This window comes from Schistocerca serialis, chromosome 7, assembly GCF_023864345.2.
Source record: "Schistocerca serialis cubense isolate TAMUIC-IGC-003099 chromosome 7, iqSchSeri2.2, whole genome shotgun sequence".
NCBI lineage: Eukaryota > Metazoa > Arthropoda > Insecta > Orthoptera > Acrididae > Schistocerca > Schistocerca serialis.
The window spans coordinates 34,737,512-34,755,913 of record NC_064644.1 but is presented as its reverse complement, the minus strand read 5'-3'; positions in this window follow the sequence as shown (position 1 = coordinate 34,755,913).

Sequence of the window (18,402 nt, the reverse complement as noted above, 5' to 3'; positions counted from 1 at the left end):
GGTCTCACCATGTCAGTTCTACATCTACATCTACATGATTACTATGCAATTCACATTTAAGTGTTTGGCAGAGGGTTTATCGAACCACAATCTTACTATCTCTCTACCATTCCACTCCCGAACAGCGCGCGGGAAAAACGAACTCCTAAACCTTTCTGTTCGAGCTCTGATTTCTCTTATTTTATTTTGATGATCATTCCTACCTATGTAGGTTGGGCTATATTTTCGCATTCGGAAGAGATAGTTGGTGACTGAAATTTCGTAAATAGATCTCGCCGCGACGAAAAACGTCTTTGCTTTAATGACTTCCATCCCAACTCGCGTATCATATCTGCCACACTCTCTCCCCTATTACTTGATAATACAAAACGAGCTGCCCTTTTTTGCACCCTTTCGATGTCCTCCGTCAATCCCACCTGGTAAGGATCCCACACCGCGCAGCAATATTCTAACAGAGGACGAACGAGTGTAGTGTAAGCTGTCTCCTTAGTGGACTTGTTGCATCTTCTAAGTGTCCCGCCAATGAAACGCAACCTTTGGCTCACCTTCCCCACAATATTATCTATGTGGTCTTTCCAACTGAAGTTGTTCGTAATTTTAACACCCAGGTACTTAGTTGAATTGACAGCCATGAGAATTGTACTATTTATCGAGTAATCGAATTCCAACGGATTTCTTTTGGAACTCGGGCGGATCATCTCACACTTTTCGTTATTTAGCGTCAACTGCCACCTGCCACACCATACAGCAATCTTTTCTAAATCGCTTTGCAACTATACTGGTCTGTGGATGACCTTACTAGACGGTGAATTACAGCATCATCTGCGAACAACCTAAGAGAACTGCTCAGATTGTCACCCAGGTCATTTATATAGATCAGGAACAGCAGAGGTCCCAGGACACCTGATATCACTTCAGTTTTACTCGATGATTTGCCGTCCATTACTACGAACTGAGACCTTCCTGACAGGAAATCACGAATCAAGTCGCACAACTGAGACGATACCCCATAGGCCCGCAGCTTGATTAGAAGTCGCTTGTGAGGAACGGTGTCAAAAGCTTTCCGGAAATCTAGAAATACGGAATCAACTTGAGATCCCCTGTCGATAGTGGCCATTACTTCGTGCGAATAAAGAGCTAGCTGCGTTGTACAAGAACGATGTTTTCTGAAACCATGCTGATTACGTATCAATAGATCGTTCCCTTCGAGGTGATTCATAATGTTTGAATACAATAGACGCTCCAAAACCCTACTAAAACCGACATCAATGATATAGGTCTGTAGTTCGATGGATTACTACTACTACCCTTCTTAAAAACTGGTGCGACCTGGGCAATTTTCCAATCTGTAGGTACAGATCTATCGGTGAGCGAGTGGTTCTATATGATTGCTAAGTAGGGAGCTATTGTATCAGCGCAATCTGAAAGGAACCTATTCGGTATACAGTCTGGACCTGAAGACTTGCCCGTATCAAGCGATTTGAGTTGCTTCGCAACCCCTAAGATATCTACTTCTAAGAAACTCATGCTAGCAGCTGTTCGTGTTTCAAATTCTGGAATATTCCATTCGTCTTCCCTGGTGAAGGAATTTCGGAAAACTGTGTTCAATAACTCCGCTTTAGAGGCACAGTCGTCGGTAACAGTACCATCGGCACTGCGCAGCGAAGGTATTGACTACGTCTTGCTGCTTGTGTACTTTACATACGACCAGAATTTCTTCGGATTTTCTACCAAATTTCGAGACAGTGTTTCGATGTGGAACCTATTAAAGGCATCTCGCATTGAAGTCCGTGCCAATTTTCGGGATTTTGCGTTCTTCTGAACTTCGCATGCTTTTTCCGTTTGCGTCTGCAACAGCGTTCGGACCTGTTTTGTGCATCATGGGGGATCAGTTCCATCTCTTACCAATTTATGAGGTATGAATCTCTCAATTGCTGTTGCTACTATATTTTTGAATGTGAGCCACATCTCGTCTACATTTGCATAGTCAGTTCGGAAGGAATGTTTTAGACAAAATAGCTACAGGCTACAGGCAAATTGTGATCTGTATTGGCATCTGCTCCAGGGAAAGTTTTAGACTTCCTGATGCTGTTTTTTAAAATCTTTGATCGCTTAAAATGTGGTCTATTGGTATCTGGCTTTATCAGTGTGCGGACAGTTTCCACGTCGGACATTTGCCACGATTCTACCTGCTCCGAAGGGTTGGGTCCCTTGTCTCCCCCTCCTCCTCGTCATCCCTGTCGCGCAATAAAGGTACTTACTGAGCCTTTCCACTGGTTTACTTAACATAGGACAAGAATCTCTTTGGATTTTTTGCCACATTTTTAGAGAGACTTTCGTTGTGGAAACTATTAAATGCATCTCGCATTGAAATCCGCACCAAATTTCGAGCCTCAGTAAAAATTCGCCAATCTTGGAGATTTTGCGTTCGTCTAAATTCTACGTTCCATTTTCGTTGGTCCTGCAGCAGCTTTCCGTCGTGTTTTGTGTACCATGGGGAATCAGTTCCGTCTCTTATTAATTTATTTGATATGAATCTTTCGAGTGCTGTTGATAATATTTCTTTGAAGTTAAGCCACATATGGTCTTCACTTACATAGTTTAGGAGGATTGCAGACTGTCTCTTAGAAAGACGTCAACCGAATTTTTAGCTGCTTTTATAAATAGTTATATTTCGCGTTTAGTTTTGGCGAATTTCTTTGTCACGGAATTGAGCCTCGCTCGACTGTGTGTTCACTAATCCTTGTATCTGTCGTGATGCTCAGGATCATTTGTGGCTAAGAGGTCAAGTGTGTTTTCGTAACCATTTACAATTTGAATGGCCTCGTGAGCTAATTGTTCAAAATAATTCTTAAAAAAGCATTTAGAACAATTACGGAAGTTGTTTTCCATCTACAATAGGGTGCGAAAATGTATTTTTGTCAACACACGGAAGGTAGATTGAAGTCACTGCCAACTATAATTGTATGAGTAGCGTACCTATTTGTGATGAGACTCGAGTTTTCTTTGAACTGTTCAGCAACTGTTTCATCTGAGACCGGGGGTCGGTAAAAGGAGCCAGTTATTGATTTATACCGGTTGTCGAATGTAACCTATGCCCATACTAAGTCGCAGGAACTATCTGCTTCAATGTCGCTTGTGAGCTGCAACACACATTACATTATTTTTCCTACAGTTGTGCTTCTTGTTTCTGTTGTAGTTCAGATCATTACAATTACGGATTTTCCCTCCAAAACCTAGGATGCTTTCTCTGTGATCCTATAAATACCAGAGCTAAACAATGTAGAACAACAACGTACGTTACAAGCATAGCATTCTGTATTACTTCATTTCCTTATTTCTAACATTTTAAAATTGTACGTCGACTTTAGATGACATGTCAATCACAGACGTTCTTATCTGTATTTAGTGAACGTATTTTCAGTCATGTTTTGAACATTGTCCCGCTAAACCTTATTAACTAATGTTTCGCCACAAGGGATATCGGATTTTAGAGAATAAATTAATATGGAGTATGTCGTTCTTCTTTTCAAACATTCACATACCAATTTCTTCTTTCCTTATTGTCTTTTGGGCATGCAGTTGTAGTAATTAAAGTAGGCCCAAATGTAGTGATCAAAAAGAAATGATTAGCGTACATTCGCATTCTCTTTACATCGTTCCTTTCTTGTTGCTCCCATGCCGATGGACTGTTTCTATCGCAATCAGTAAGCGTGAAAGGAAGCTACCCTACAGACAGAGCGATCTATATTTATACTTGGCAGAACAAATTATATACAGACATAATCGTCGGTATTGCTTTCGTTTCTGGAGAGTTATAAATATTTCGATTTCGGAAAAGAAGCTATGTTTTTGGCCAAGATGTCGAAGAAGAAGGTCCCTTACGTACTGGTTGTATCGAGTGAGATGTGGAGACGGCGGTTTGAAAGCGGACAGAGGAAGTACGAGGAAGGGCGTCCCTTACCTGAGGGATCGCTACACACGCTACCTGGCGAAGGGGCAAGTGCGGCAAATGTTCGGCGTGGCAAATGTCCGGCATTCGGCTTTATCACCAGGGCTGTTCCATCCAAATCCTCTTCTTTTATGATCCTGAACCAGGTGTTGGCAATCCAAAAGCCAAGATCCTCACAAAAAACCTGTCCTTTTGTCTCCTCTTTCATGCCGTTGTCCTAGTCCATAGTCACCAACAACATTTCCATACCTACATCTTCCCACCACGCTGTTCCAATCTTCCATCACCACTGCTCTTATTCATCTTTTCTATTTTCTTCAAACTCCTATCTATTCATATACAGGGTGTTACAAAAAGGTACGGTCAAACTTTCAGGAAACATTCCTCACACACAAAGAAAGAAAATATGTTATGTGGACATGTGCCCGGAAACACTTACTTTCCATGTTACAGCTCATTTTATTACTTCTCTTCAAATCACATTAATCATGGAATGGAAACACACAGCAACAGAACGTACCAGCGTGACTTCAAACACTTTGTTACAGGAAATGTTCAAAATGTCCTCCGTTAGCGAGGATACACGCATCCACCCTCCATCGCATGGAATCCCTGATGCGCTGATGCAGCTCTGGAGAGTGGCGTATTGTATCACAGCCGTCCACAATACGAGCACGAAGAGTCTCTACATTTGGTACTGGGGTTGCGTACACAAGAGCTTTCAAATGCCCCCATAAATGAAAGTCAAGAGGGTTGAGGTCAGGAGAGCGTGGAGGCCATGGATTTGGTCCGCCTCTACCAATCCATCGGTCACCGAATCTGTTGTTGAGAAGCGTACAAACACTTCGTCTGAAATGTGCAGGAGCTCCATCGTGCATGAACCACATGTTGTGTCGTACTTGTAAAGGCACATGTTCTAGCAGCACAGGTAGGGTATCCCGTATGAAATCATAATAACGTGCTTCATTGAGTGTACGTGGAAGAACATGGGGCCCAATCAAGACATCACCAACAATGCCTGCCCAAACGTTCACAGAAAATCTGTGTTGATGACGTGATTGCACAATTGCGTGCGGATTCTCGTCAGCCCACACATGTTGATTGTGAAAATTTACAATTTGATCACGTTGGAATGAAGCCTCATCCGTAAAGAGAACATTTGCACTGAAATGAGGATTGACACGTTGTTGGATGAACCATTCGCAGAAGTGTACCCGTGGTGGCCAATCAGCTGCTGATAGTGCCTGCACACGCTGTACATGGTACGGAAACAACTGGTTCTCCCGTAGCACTCTCCATACAGTGGCGTGGTCAACGTTACCTTTACACCAGCAACTTCTCTGACGCTGCCATTAGGGTTATCGTCAACTGCACGAAGAATTGCCTCGTCCATTGCAGGTGTCCTCGTCGTTATAGGTCTTCCCCAGTCGCGAGTCATAGGCTGGAATGTTCCGTGCTCCCTAAGACGCCGATCAATTGCTTCGAACGTCTTACTGTCGGGACACCTTCGTTCTGGAAATCTGTCTCGATACAAACGTTCCGCGCCACGGCTATTGCCCCGTGCTAATCCATACATCAAATGGTCATCTGCCAACTCCGCATTTGTAAACATTGCACTGACTGCAAATCCACGCTCGTGATCAACACTAACCTGTTGATGCTACGTACTGATGTGCTTGATGCTAGTACTGTAGAGCAATGAGTCGCACGTCAACACAAGCACCGAAGTCAACGTTACCTTCCTTCAATTGGGCCAACTGGCGGTGAATCGAGGATGTACAGTACATACTGACGAAACTAAAATGAGCTCTAACATGGAAGTTAAGCGTTTCCGGTCACATGTCCACATAACATCTTTTTTTTATTTGTGTGTGAGGAATTTTTCCTGAAAGTTTGGCCGTACCTTTTTGTAACACCCTGTATTTCGTCCACCTCTTTCTCATTTACTTCCAATGTAAGTTTGTACACTTGAAAAAGTAAGGTATCTCCAGCGTCACTTAGTGTCTTTATTGCTATCACACTGTCACTTTCAGGCACTATCTTCATTATATTTCTATCGAGATTGTTCTTGTACAATTGGCCTAGCCGGCCGCGGTGGTCTCGCGGTTCTAGGCGCGCAGTCCGGAACCGCGCGACTGCTACGGCCACAGGTTCGAATCCTGCCTCGGGCATGGATGTGTGTGATGTCCATAGGTTAGTTAGGTTTAAGTAGTTCTAAGTTCTAAGGGACTGATGACCACGGCTGTTAAGTCCCATAGTGCTCTGAACCATTTGAACCATTTGAACAATTGGCCTACTCCTCCTTTCCGGCCTCCTTCCTCGTAAATCATCTTATACGCTCCAGAAAGCAACTCTCCTTCTTCTTTACGTCGCACTTCACAAATTCCTAAAAACTGATGTATCTTATTTCCTCATTCACATATTTTAGTTCACCTTCCTCGTTCACTGTTCTCACTTTTCAAGTTCCAATAGTTAATCCAGAAATTTCGGTCCGCTTCGTGTTTGACTCTCAGTGTACTGTTTTCCTGGGATAGTGCGCACCTGGAGAGTAGATTGTGAGCATATTACTGCGGAATATTTCTTCTCGGGAACAGCCATTCCATGAAGGATTTTGTCTAGTTGGACTAGGCATATCACAAGTTTGTTTAATACTGATATGTTTATACAACTGTCGGCGGTGTGCTAATGTGTTCTGGACACGGCAACAGAGGAGAGACTGGCAGAGCCTGGGGGATTCCCAGAGTGCTGCAGGAGCTCGGGGAGGGCAGGAGGGGGACGGAGGGGGCACGCGAGTGGGTGTGCGTTTATTACAGATACACTCAAGGTTTGTTATGGGAACCGACCTGTGGTGTATTCTACTTTTCGGAGGTCAGCAAGGTGGATTCTGATCTGGATTCATACAGGGTGAAAAGTATTTAAACCGTCAAACTCTGGGAGATTGTAGGGGACATCAAAACAAATATTTTTCCCTAAGGTCATTTTTTCCTATGAGGATTATGTAACCGGTGGAGGCCTTATTACGCTCTTCAGTTCTTAGAGGCCGTATTACGATCTTTAGTTGTAGGCAACTGCTGTCCATCAGTGTAGTAGTGCACTGTGTCTGCTTACTAATGGAGCGATACACCTGGAGTGAGTACACTGATATGGTTGGCGCGTACTATAGAGCGCACCATAACGGACGAGCTGCACAGCGGGTTTATCAACAACAATATCCTAATCGCCGAATCCCGCATCATACGACCCATGCTGCTGTGTACCAACGTCTGCATGAGGCCGGGTCATTTAGCAGATTACCTGGACAGGGACGCCGTCGCATGGTAAGAACGCTGCAATTTGAGGAAGCTGTCTTGCAGCATGTGGAGCGAGATCCTTCAATCAGCACTCGTGCAATCGCACGTAACATGGGGACGAATAAGACGAATGTAAGAACAGTCCTTCGAGAGCATTTGTTACTTCAATTTCATTTACAGCTTGTCCACAACCAGGAACCAGTTAATTATCCACCCAGAGCACAGTTTTCGCAGTGGTACCTGGAACAGTGTGAAATGCGTCCCGCATTTGCATCCTCTGTGTTGTTTACCGATGAAGCAACGTTCGAGCGTGATTGAGTCTTCAACATGTACGATTCGCATGTTTGGAGTGAGGATAATCCATATGCCACAGTTACTAGCGCTCATCAAGTGCCGTTCTTCGTTAATGTGTGGGTCGGTGTTGTTGGGGACTGTTTAATTGGACCGTATCTGCTACCTAGGCCATTAAATGGCGGGCACTATTACAATTTTCTCGCCAGAGCATTGCCAGAATTGCTGGAAGACGTCCCGCTCCCTACAAGACAACGCATGTGGTTCCAACATGAAGGGGCGCCGGCACATTTCAGTCGTCGTGTGCGTCGATTCCGGGACCGACGGTTCCCAGAAACGTGGATTGCCAGAGGTGGTCCTGTACCATGGCCTGCTCGATCCCCAGATATGTCCCCTGTGGACTTTTTGTGTGGGGAGAGATGCGCAACCTTGTTTACGCAACTCCTGTTGCATCAGAAGAGGGTCTGGTTGCCCTGATAGTAGCAGCAGCATGAACAATTCAGGATACTGTTGAGATTTTTGCGCCGCGCTCGTGGTCGTGCGGTAGCGTTCTCGCTTCCCACGCCCGGGTTCCCGGCGGGGTCAGGGATTTTCTCTGCCTCGTGATGGCTGGGTGTTGTGTGATGTCCTTAGGTTAGTTAGGTTTAAGTAGTTCTAAGTTCTAGGGGACTGATGACCATAGATGTTAAGTCCCATAGTGCTCAGAGCCATTTGAACCATTTGAGATTTTTGTCGGTGTCAGACAAAACATGATCCGAAGGTGCAACCATTGTTTACGTGTCAATGGAGGCATTTTTGAAAATCTACTGTAATTGAAATTGGGTTGTGTTAATGTGTTGTCTCTTGGTCATAAAAAATGGAAAAGTGTTTGTTGGTTTAATTAATTTGCCGCCACAGAAATCTTCCTCTACCGGTTTAAATGCTCTTCATAGGAAAAAATGACATTAGGGAAAAATATATGTTCAGATGTCCCCTACAACCTCCCAGAGTTTGTCGGTTTAAATACTTTTCACCCGGTATACGCTTTCAATTTAACACTTTTAGGACTATACTACATTATTTAAACAGTATGATGAACTTGATTGACCACATACTCAAATATATGTATTCCTTGTCGATGGAAGTAGGAAATTGTGGCTAGCAATTAAGATCCACTGTACGCTAATAAGCACGCTAAATCTTGTGCAGTATGTGCAAGAATGCAGCCGCCCGTGGTGGCCAAGCGGTTAAAGGCTCTACAATCTGGAACCGCGCGACCGCTACGGTCGCAGGTTCGAATCCTGCCTCGGGCATGGATGTGTGTGATGTCCTTAGGTTAGTTAGGTTTAAGTAGTTCTAAGTTCTAGGGGACTGATGACCTTAGAAGTTAAGTCCCATAGTGCTCAGAGCAATTTTTTTTTTTTTTTTTTTTTTTTTTTTTTTTTTTTTTTTGCAAGAATGCAACAGAATAATTTCTCTGACAAAGTTTACTTCACGACACCGGTTTATGCGAAGGAAAATAATGCCTCCCTCGCGTCTTTAATATTCCTTAAATCACGAAGTTTTTATTTCAATCAAATAATCAAAAATATATTAAAGCGTGTCAAGCATAGTACATATGTGGAAGTTTTTCAGACATGCGTAGATGAACATTTCGTCCACAAACGAAGGTAACCACCAGTAATATTTTATTTGTCCCTTAAACTCCGTCTGAGACTCTTTCCTTGTGAAACTACCGCAGTAACTATCCCCTTCATTTACTGCTATGTGTCGTCTAAAGCAGGTGTAACGCCCGAAAACGTCAGTATGTGTTGTTCTTCAAAATGGAGTTGTAGTTCCCAAACGAGTTGGAGTTAAAAGGGACAATAAGACATTGCGACTAAAGTAGTTTTAAAAAATCCTTAACCCATAATCTACAGTTACGGATAGCACACGAAGAAAATTCAGTAAGTAATCGAAAAAAATGCTTCCTTGACCGACTTCATCAATGAACAAAGAGCGTATGCGCAGCCCACCAGTTCGTTTTATGTACCTCGTTACCTTGTGTGCATCACATGATATAAGATAACACACATAGGATAGTCACAGCAGTGTCGTAGGCAATCTCTATGGGTATATTCACACAGACCTGGATAATGAATTTCTGTGAGTGAATCATCGTAATACTCAGTTGTAACTTAGTGGAAACGGTTAATCGCATAACACCGAGTATAAAATAACTTACTTGTTAGAATGTATCGACCTGGTGTCGGCCGATACCGGCTGCCAATTACGCTCACGTCCTGCGTGTAAACGCCGGCAAACTCCGCCCGCACGGCTGGAGCAACAACGCATTTAGCAAAGGAAGCACAAATTCCATTAGCATATTTCGATGCTGGAGAGTAGGTTTCCGCCGGCTCTATGTCTATGCAAATTAAGCATTGACTGGGAGCGGGCGAACAGAATATGGGATTTCACGGGCCGGGAAAATTAGTTAGCATACCACGACACGGTTCCCAGTATTAATCTGCCTGTAGACTGCAGGCGTATTGCTTGATAGCAATACTGGTACATCGTTGTCAACACTGCCTGGGCCCTTACGTCTGTTATCACACAGGCCAAGAGCCGGAATTCACACGGATATTGAAGTGAAACCACACACACACGCACACACAGGACAGGAAGGGGCAGATGAAGATGAAATGAAGGTCATCATGTACAAGATTCGTAGCTGAGTGTACAAGGCTTCCAGCAGATGTTTTGAACTTCTGAATGTATGAAGAGGGCTGTTCAGTAAGTAATGATTATAAGTTTCACGCTCATAATTTCACAGGCTAGACTGTAATCTTAAGATATTTTGTTCGATTAATTTTTAACAAACACGTCGTACTAGTCTCATTGCTGGCACTCCTGACTCCAGCCTATGACAGATCGGCCAGCTGACAAGACTACTCCGCCTAGTCGCCATCGCTGATTTCGTTCAGATGTATTGTCGTACACCCTGGTCAGAATAAAAATTACAGAAGTGGGAGTTCCAATGGCCTTGCATTTAGAAAAAAATAGGCAGGTGCTAGTAGAACTCGCGTACTGAGGGTTCTACGCAAACTAAATTATGTATGGAGACAGTTAATGTATTCCGCGAATCAAGGATCCCGGCGATTTTTGCCTGATAAGATATCGGTCCCACGAATTCCAAGAGTGTTTTAATTTCAAGTTTATAGTCGGATAAATATCAACGAAAGAAATCTTTCTTCGTGTTATATAATTGTAAATTATCAATTTTCTGATTTTTTTTCCTTTACTTGCACTGTGAAATATTTCGTTTTGCCAAATTTCATGATTCTACAGCAAAGGAAAGTACCCTATGGGCTTTGATGAGTGAGTCGGCGAGTACCAAAATAAGTGACATAAATGGTGGTGTCTTTTGGCTGCATTGACTTAGAAGCTAACGTTTATTACTCCGTCGAGAGACTATAACCCTTAGCATGTGACGTAAATTTAAACTTGGTACGTCTATGCGTTCCTGAAAAAAAATGGGTCTTAACAGATCGACGGGCAGACAAATAGAATGACAAAAAAATGACAAAGAAAATTTTTTGTGTGATATAATTATAAATTAAATAATTTCAGAATTTTTCCTTTGGTTGTAGTGCGAAACCTTGCTTTTTCGCAAGTTTCATGACTCTAGATCAACAGGAAGTACGCTGTAGCCGTGTTTGCGAGTACGAAAATGTGTGACGTAAGTGTCAGATCTTAGATGCTTCATATTTTTTACATCACCAAGGGACCGTAGAACTTAATATGTGACCGGTTTCAAATTGAGACGTCTGCCCGCGCCTGAGAAAAAAGGCTTTTGAACAGTTGAACAGCAGCATTTCTGGCGTGGGTCAGATAAAAGTATGAGCCATTTGGATTAGCTTAGTTAGCAGGCAGCGGTTGGCTTAGCGGGGAGAGTAAGGAACGGTAATCTGAGGGTTGTTGAGTTGACTCCCTATGCAATTTTTTTATTTTCAATTTCTACGTTACGTACACAGAAAATAAACAGAAATAATGCTCTGTGTATTGTATTTATTAATATTTGCATAAAGGGAATGAAATGGAAAGATAGTGGTAAATCTGGAATTGAAAATAAAGTTCTACCTACAGGAGAACAAATTTCTTCTGTTAATTCGCTCAAATGGCTCTGAGCACTATGGGACTTAACTTCTGAGGTCATCAGTCCCCTAGAACTTAGAACTACTTAAACCTAACTAACCTAAGGACATCACACACATCCATGCCCGAGGCAGGATTCGAACCTGCGACCGTAGAGGTCGCGCGGCTCCAGACTGTAGCGCCTAGAACCGCTCGGCCACTCCGGCTGACCTTCTGTTAATTGCCTCGTGGGTGGGAAGAGGGGGGGACAAACAAATGAATAATTGTTCGACGAGATTAATGAAGCTGAAGGATTGTCATCTTACAGTGTTAAACTACTTCCCCCTTCAAATGTACTCCACTAGTGCAACCATGCGATGTTAATTTCTGTCATCAGGTAAAGAATTTGACCAAAAAGTTTAAAAACTGCTCTTATCTCATAGAGAGACGAAAACAACCCTTGTTAATCATCAGCCAATATTTGGCGAAATGGTGTATTACGCGTGGTTTGCTGCCAAACTGTGAAATGAGACAGAACGTATTAGGAATGTACACCGAATATATTTTTCCATGGTAACTTTAGAACAAGTATGTAACTGTAAAAATTCGGTGTTTATAAAGTGTGTAAAATGCGGAGATGATTACGGCTTGCCCTGTTTTTACAATTAATTCTATTCCAGCATGTGTGCCTGCCTCTGAGCACTATGGGACTCAACTGCTGAGGTCATTAGTCCCCTAGAACTTAGAACTAGTTAAACCTAACTAACCTAAGGACATCACAAACATCCATGCCCGAGGCAGGATTCGAACCTGCGACCGTAGTGGTCTTGCGGTTCCAGACTGCAGCGCCTTTAACCGCACGGCCACTTCGGCCGGCCCAGCATGTGTCAATCATCAACTGTGAAATAATGAAAGTAGCTAATTCTACATACGAAGTGTTCGTATACGCCTTAAATCCCCTCTTGAAATTTATTTGCAAACCAAAATTTTCCATTGTCTTTCCCTTTGATGCATTTTGTGAAAGTATTATAAGTACATTATACTGGCAAAGGGAGGGGTTAAAACGACGGCCACCTATTTTGATCGAGTTGTGGACGTTCGTTCTACATTGAAAATAAACAGGACATGTTTCAGCTTTTTGCTAAACACTCACTGGTTTCTGGAAAAAACGGAGGTCAACAATTTATGACGTAGAATAGTATCTTTCCGAAAGGTGGCCTTAAAAATAAACATTTTTATTAATATAACGTGGGCCCCAACGTTAATAACGCTCGAGTTATTAAGGTTTTTGTGTTTTAGTGCTGTAATTTGGGTACCCGTCGTTCAATGTGTGTGGCAGAGTGAGGTCGGCGATTCAGCGATCAAGGCGTTGGAGTCCTTGGCATGGGTTACCAACTAAAGAGGAGCTTCTGGTAGCTGCCGGAACGTTCACAAATCGAGCGCTATGGCTATAGGTGCGGGGTTTTCTGAGGACACCGCTGCTCCATTGCGTGGAGCTGCTACCATCCGCTGCTTAGGACTCGTTTTCAAGGGTGATCCGCAGCGCACGATTGCCCTCGGCTGCCGGCGCCTACTGTCCTCAGTAAGGGCCGGGCTCCCAGGTCATTGTTTACGAGCCCTCGATCTTCTGCAACGGACACGATATATTAATGTACGAAGGTAATCCCAAAAGTAAGGTCTCCTATGTTTTTTATAACTACATAGACCTGTTTATTTCTATAATAGTTTAGATCGGTTTACAGCTTGAACATTTAGCTATTTTTCGCCATAATCGCCATTTCTGTCGATGAATTTTCGTAGACGCTGTGGCTGTTTCTGTATGCCCTAGTCATACCAGCTCGCCGCCATGCTGTTCAGAAAGTTATGAACCTCTTCTTTCACCTCGTCGTCGTAGCTGAATCGCTTTCCGGCCAAATGTATTCCCAGGTTTCATCACCCGCGACAACTGAGTCCAGAAAGTTGTCCTGTCCGGCTGCAAGGCGGTGAAGAAATGCGCGGGAAGCATCAACTCGTTGCCGCATGTGGTCCTCAGTCAGCATGCGTGGCACCCATCTTGCCCACAGCTTCCGGTAGTTCAATGTTTCCGTTAAAATTCTGTGAGCGGTGCAGAGATCATCCAGGATGATCCGCCGATCTTCAAGCATGCTTTGCTCAACCTTCAACACTGTCTCCTCAGATTTTGACGGTGTCCCGCTCCTTTGTTCGTCGTGAATTTCGCTCCGACCAGCTGCAAACCACTTACAAACATTTTCGACATCCATGCACGACTCACCATACACTTCCGTCAATTGGCGATGGATTTCAATCGGCGCACTGCCCTTTGCGTTCCAAACCGAATAACTGCGCGCAATTCGCACTTGGCGGTAACATCCAATGGAGCTCCATTCTCTCTGGTTCAGATGGCTCTGAGCACTATGAGACTTAACATCTGAGGTCATCAGCCCCCTAGAACTTGCAAAGGGAACCTCCCCATCGCACCCCCCTCAGATTTAGTTATAAGTTGGCGCAGTGGATAGGCCTTGAAAAACTGAACACAGATCAATCGAGAAAACAGGAAGAAGTTGTGTGGAACTATGAAAAAAAAAGCGAAAATATACAAACTGAGTAGCCCATGCGCAAGATAAGCAACATCATGGCTGGTGTGAACACAGGAGCGCCGTGGTCCCGTGGTTAGCGTCAGCAGCTGCGGAACGAGAGATCCTTGGTTCAAGTCTTCCCTCGAGTGAAAAGTTTAATTTTTTATTTTCAGACAATTGTCAAAGTTCAGGCACTCACACATAATCAAATTCGCTCTCCAGTATTCCAGGACATGTTTAGATTTCCTTGGACATATGCAGGATTTGATGGTCTACACACGGAAAAATTTGAAAACGTTAAAAACATATGTTCTGACAGAGCACAGGGAAAACTGTGCGACTGTGAAACTGTTGCATTCATTTGTTGCAGTTTATGTGACAAACTCTTATGTTTTCATCACTTTTTTGGGAGTGATTATCACATCCACAAGAAAACCTAAATCGGGCAAGGTAGAAGAATCTTTTTACCCATTCGCCAAGTGTACAAGTTAGGTGGGTCGACAACATATTGCTGTCATGTGACGCACATGCCGTCACCATTGTCGTATAGAATATATCAGACGTGTTTTCCTGTGGGGGAATCGGTTGACCTATGACCTTGTGATCAAATGTTTTCGGTTCCCATTGGAGAGGCACGTCCTTTCGTCTACAAATCGCACGGTTTTGCGGTGCGGTCGCAAAACACCGACGCTAAACTTATTACAGTGAACAGAGACGTCAATAAACGAACGGACAGATCATAACTTAAAAAAGAAAATTAAGTAAACTTCTCACTCGAAGGAAGACTTGAACCAAAGATCTCTCGTTCCGCAGTTGCTCACGCTAACCACGGGACCACGGCGCTCCTATGTTCTCATTAGCCATGATGTTGCCTATCTTGCGCATGGACTACTCAGTTTGTATATTTTGCTTATTTTTTCATAGTTCCACACAACTTTTTCCAGTTTTCTCGATTGATCTGTGTTCAGTTTTTCAAGGCCTATCCACTGTGCCAACTTATAACTAAATCTGAGGGGGGTGCGATGAGGAGGTTCCCTTGTGAGTGTCTGCAGAAGCAACGACATTTTTTAGACACTCATACAAATGCCCGCAAATAACCAAAAATTTTATAATATACCTACTGTCGCGATGTATTGTAACATTTTCCAGTACGTAAACAACAACGCGAGTAATACGATTTTGCCTCTCTCTTCGAACTCCGTATTTGGAATCCGTTCTCGTGAAAAAAAGACTCCATCGATAAAAGGATTACTTTCGAACTACGCAAAGCTAAGTTTTATTGCGCACAAATTAAATTCTTCTGTTCGCTTCGGAAAAGAGAAAAAGGAATCTTTTTCTCTTGGCGGCAGAATTGCATCAGCGGAATTGACATATCGTTCGAGCTGCGGTCACTTTTTATCTCCTGGCAATAAACTGATGGAAAGAACTCTCTTTTCAGAACAGAGCCATACGTCGCGAGCTCGCATATTTGCCTACACACGCAACGATACAGCGGGAAATACCGGCCAAAGCGACCGTATGACAAATGGCATTTGTGGGATAATCAATCACCGACTTCGCGTGGCAGGGGGCGTTCGCGTTCCTGAACTGCTTCTGCCAGAGCAACGCTTTTCTTTCTTTTGAAACTGCGTGTGAAACTTTTCACAGCTCTGAGTTCAGAGTAAGAAACGAAGAGGTGTTAATGTAAATCTCTTTCCAAGTTCCATACGTTAAACGGACGACTAGCTAATATTTCACTATGATGATCGAACATTGAGAAATCGATCCATTGCTATATGAGCTTCGTGCAGTAGAAAATTAGAAGCTCTCACTTTGTACTCACTCTAAGAAAAGCTGCGGATTAATATCGCTATGTAGAGTGGTGTAGTGGGTATCTAAAAGGATTGTAAGAAGTGTAATCTTCGACTAAGCTGAAACCTCTGATACGTATCAACCTCCAACGGAGAACATTCGAGAGTCATTGTAAAAGAAAAGAACGTTTTGACCCGACAACTCGTTTAATTCTTCCCCCCCCCCCCCCTCCCCCGTTCTCCCAGCTCCCTCACCCAACTGTCCCGGCCGTGTGATAGTGTCAGAGACTTTCCTAATCGCTTGCGTCGGTATGACACTAAAAGCGGACAGGAACGGTTGTTAATTGTTTATTTGTGCGATTTTAAAAATGTGCGACAAAAATAACGAACCTATAAAGTTATGGGTTCGTATTGTAATATGGTTTCTGATACAATAAGAAAAAAGAATCGACCGTGTCGAAATTTATGGAAATGTGATGAATGAAGCTTCAGTTCGGGTATGTTGCATCACGTTTGATGGCAGAAAAACTTATATCGATGATGAAGATCGATCAGACCGACCTTCATGACGAACTCAAATCGAGGATTGAGAAACTCTAAATGATCGACGTTTCACTGCCGATGGACTGAGTTTGTGCTTTGCTGAAATTTCATGTCAGTACTGTATAAAATTATCAGAGGTGATTTGGGTTACAGAATAATGTGTACCTGGAGGACTCCTCTAATTTTGACAGCTGAACGAAAAACAACAATGAGTAGTAGTCACACTTTTCCTGACACTGTACGATAAAGGTGTTACTGATGGCGAGACGAGCGTTTCGCATAAAATCCCAGAAACAACGCGCCAGGCATTTGAAAGTTTCACGAACGTCAACAAAGTCAAACAAAAGACAGACAAATTCCGAGGATCAAATAGGTTACGGGTACACTGTTTTGGAATCAAAAACCTATGGACATCACACACATCCATTCCCGAGGAAGGATTCGAACCTGCGACCGCAGCGGTCGCGCGGTTCCCGACTTTAGCGCCTAGAACTGCTCGGACACTCCGGCCGACTAACATGATAGCACCTGAGTATGCAGAAGGGGTAGGAAAGTATTTAGAGCTTTACAACAAATGTTTCAGTTCGAATGGTGGCAACGCTGAAAACAGCTAAGATATCATAATATGTTGTAAAATGAATACTATGTCAGTGTCTTGAATAAAAATGTCTGGAGAAGCAAACATGTTTTACTTTTACTAAGGTCCTCGTAACACGCCTGAGGCATTACGGGAAGGGACACAGAAATTTTACTGCCATGTTACTAAGGAAATGCAGTCAGTCTACAAAGTAGGCCGCTTACAAATCGAATGCCGTATTAGAACGTCGCTCAAGCGCGTGAGATCCATATGACATAGAACTAAGAAGGGTCCCTGAACGTGTACAAACAAGACCGCCACGAATGGTCACCGATTTGTTCACTCACGTGGGAGCAACACTGATATGCTGGACAAACTGAACTGGCAGACGCTTAGATTAGACTAGGTTGGATTAGTACTTGTTCCATAGATCATGAATACGACACTTCGTAATGATGTGGTACGTGTAAGGTTAAAAAAAGGTGTCTATACAAGATATTACATTAGACAAAACATTATTATTATTATTATTATTATTTTGGAGGTGGGGGAATTACCCACTTACTATATCCAAAAGTTCATCTAATGAGTAGGAGCTGCCATTAAGAATTTTTTTTAATGTCGTTTTAAATGCTATATGGCTATCTGTCAGACTTTTGATGCTATTAGGTAAGTGACCAAAGACTTTTGTGGCAGCATAATTTACCCCCTTCTGAGCCAAAGTTAGATTTAACCTTGATTAGTGAAGATCATTCTTTCTCCTAGTGTTGTAGCCATGTACACTGCTATTACTTTTGAATTCGTTCGGATTGTTAATAAAAAATTTCATAAGTGAATATATATATTGTGAGGCTACAGTGAAGATCTCTAGCTTTTTAAATAAGTGTCTGCAGGATGATCTTGGATGAGCTCCAGCAATTATTCTGATTACACGCTTTTGTGCAATGAACACTCTTTTACTCAGTGATGAGTTACCCCAGAATATGATGCCATACGAAAGCAGAGAATGAAAATAGGCGTGGTAAGCTAATTTACTAAGATGTATATCGCCAAAATTTGCAATGACCCTAATAGCATAAGTAGCTGAACTCAAACGTTTCAGCAGATCCTCAGTGTGTTTTTTCCAGTTCAACCCCTCACAATGCATACACCTAGAAATTTTGAATATTCTACCTTAGCTATCGATTTCTGATCCAAGTCGATATTTATTAATGGGGTCATTCCGTTTACTGTGTCGAACTACACTCCTGGAAATGGAAAAAAGAACACATTGACACCGGTGTGTCAGACC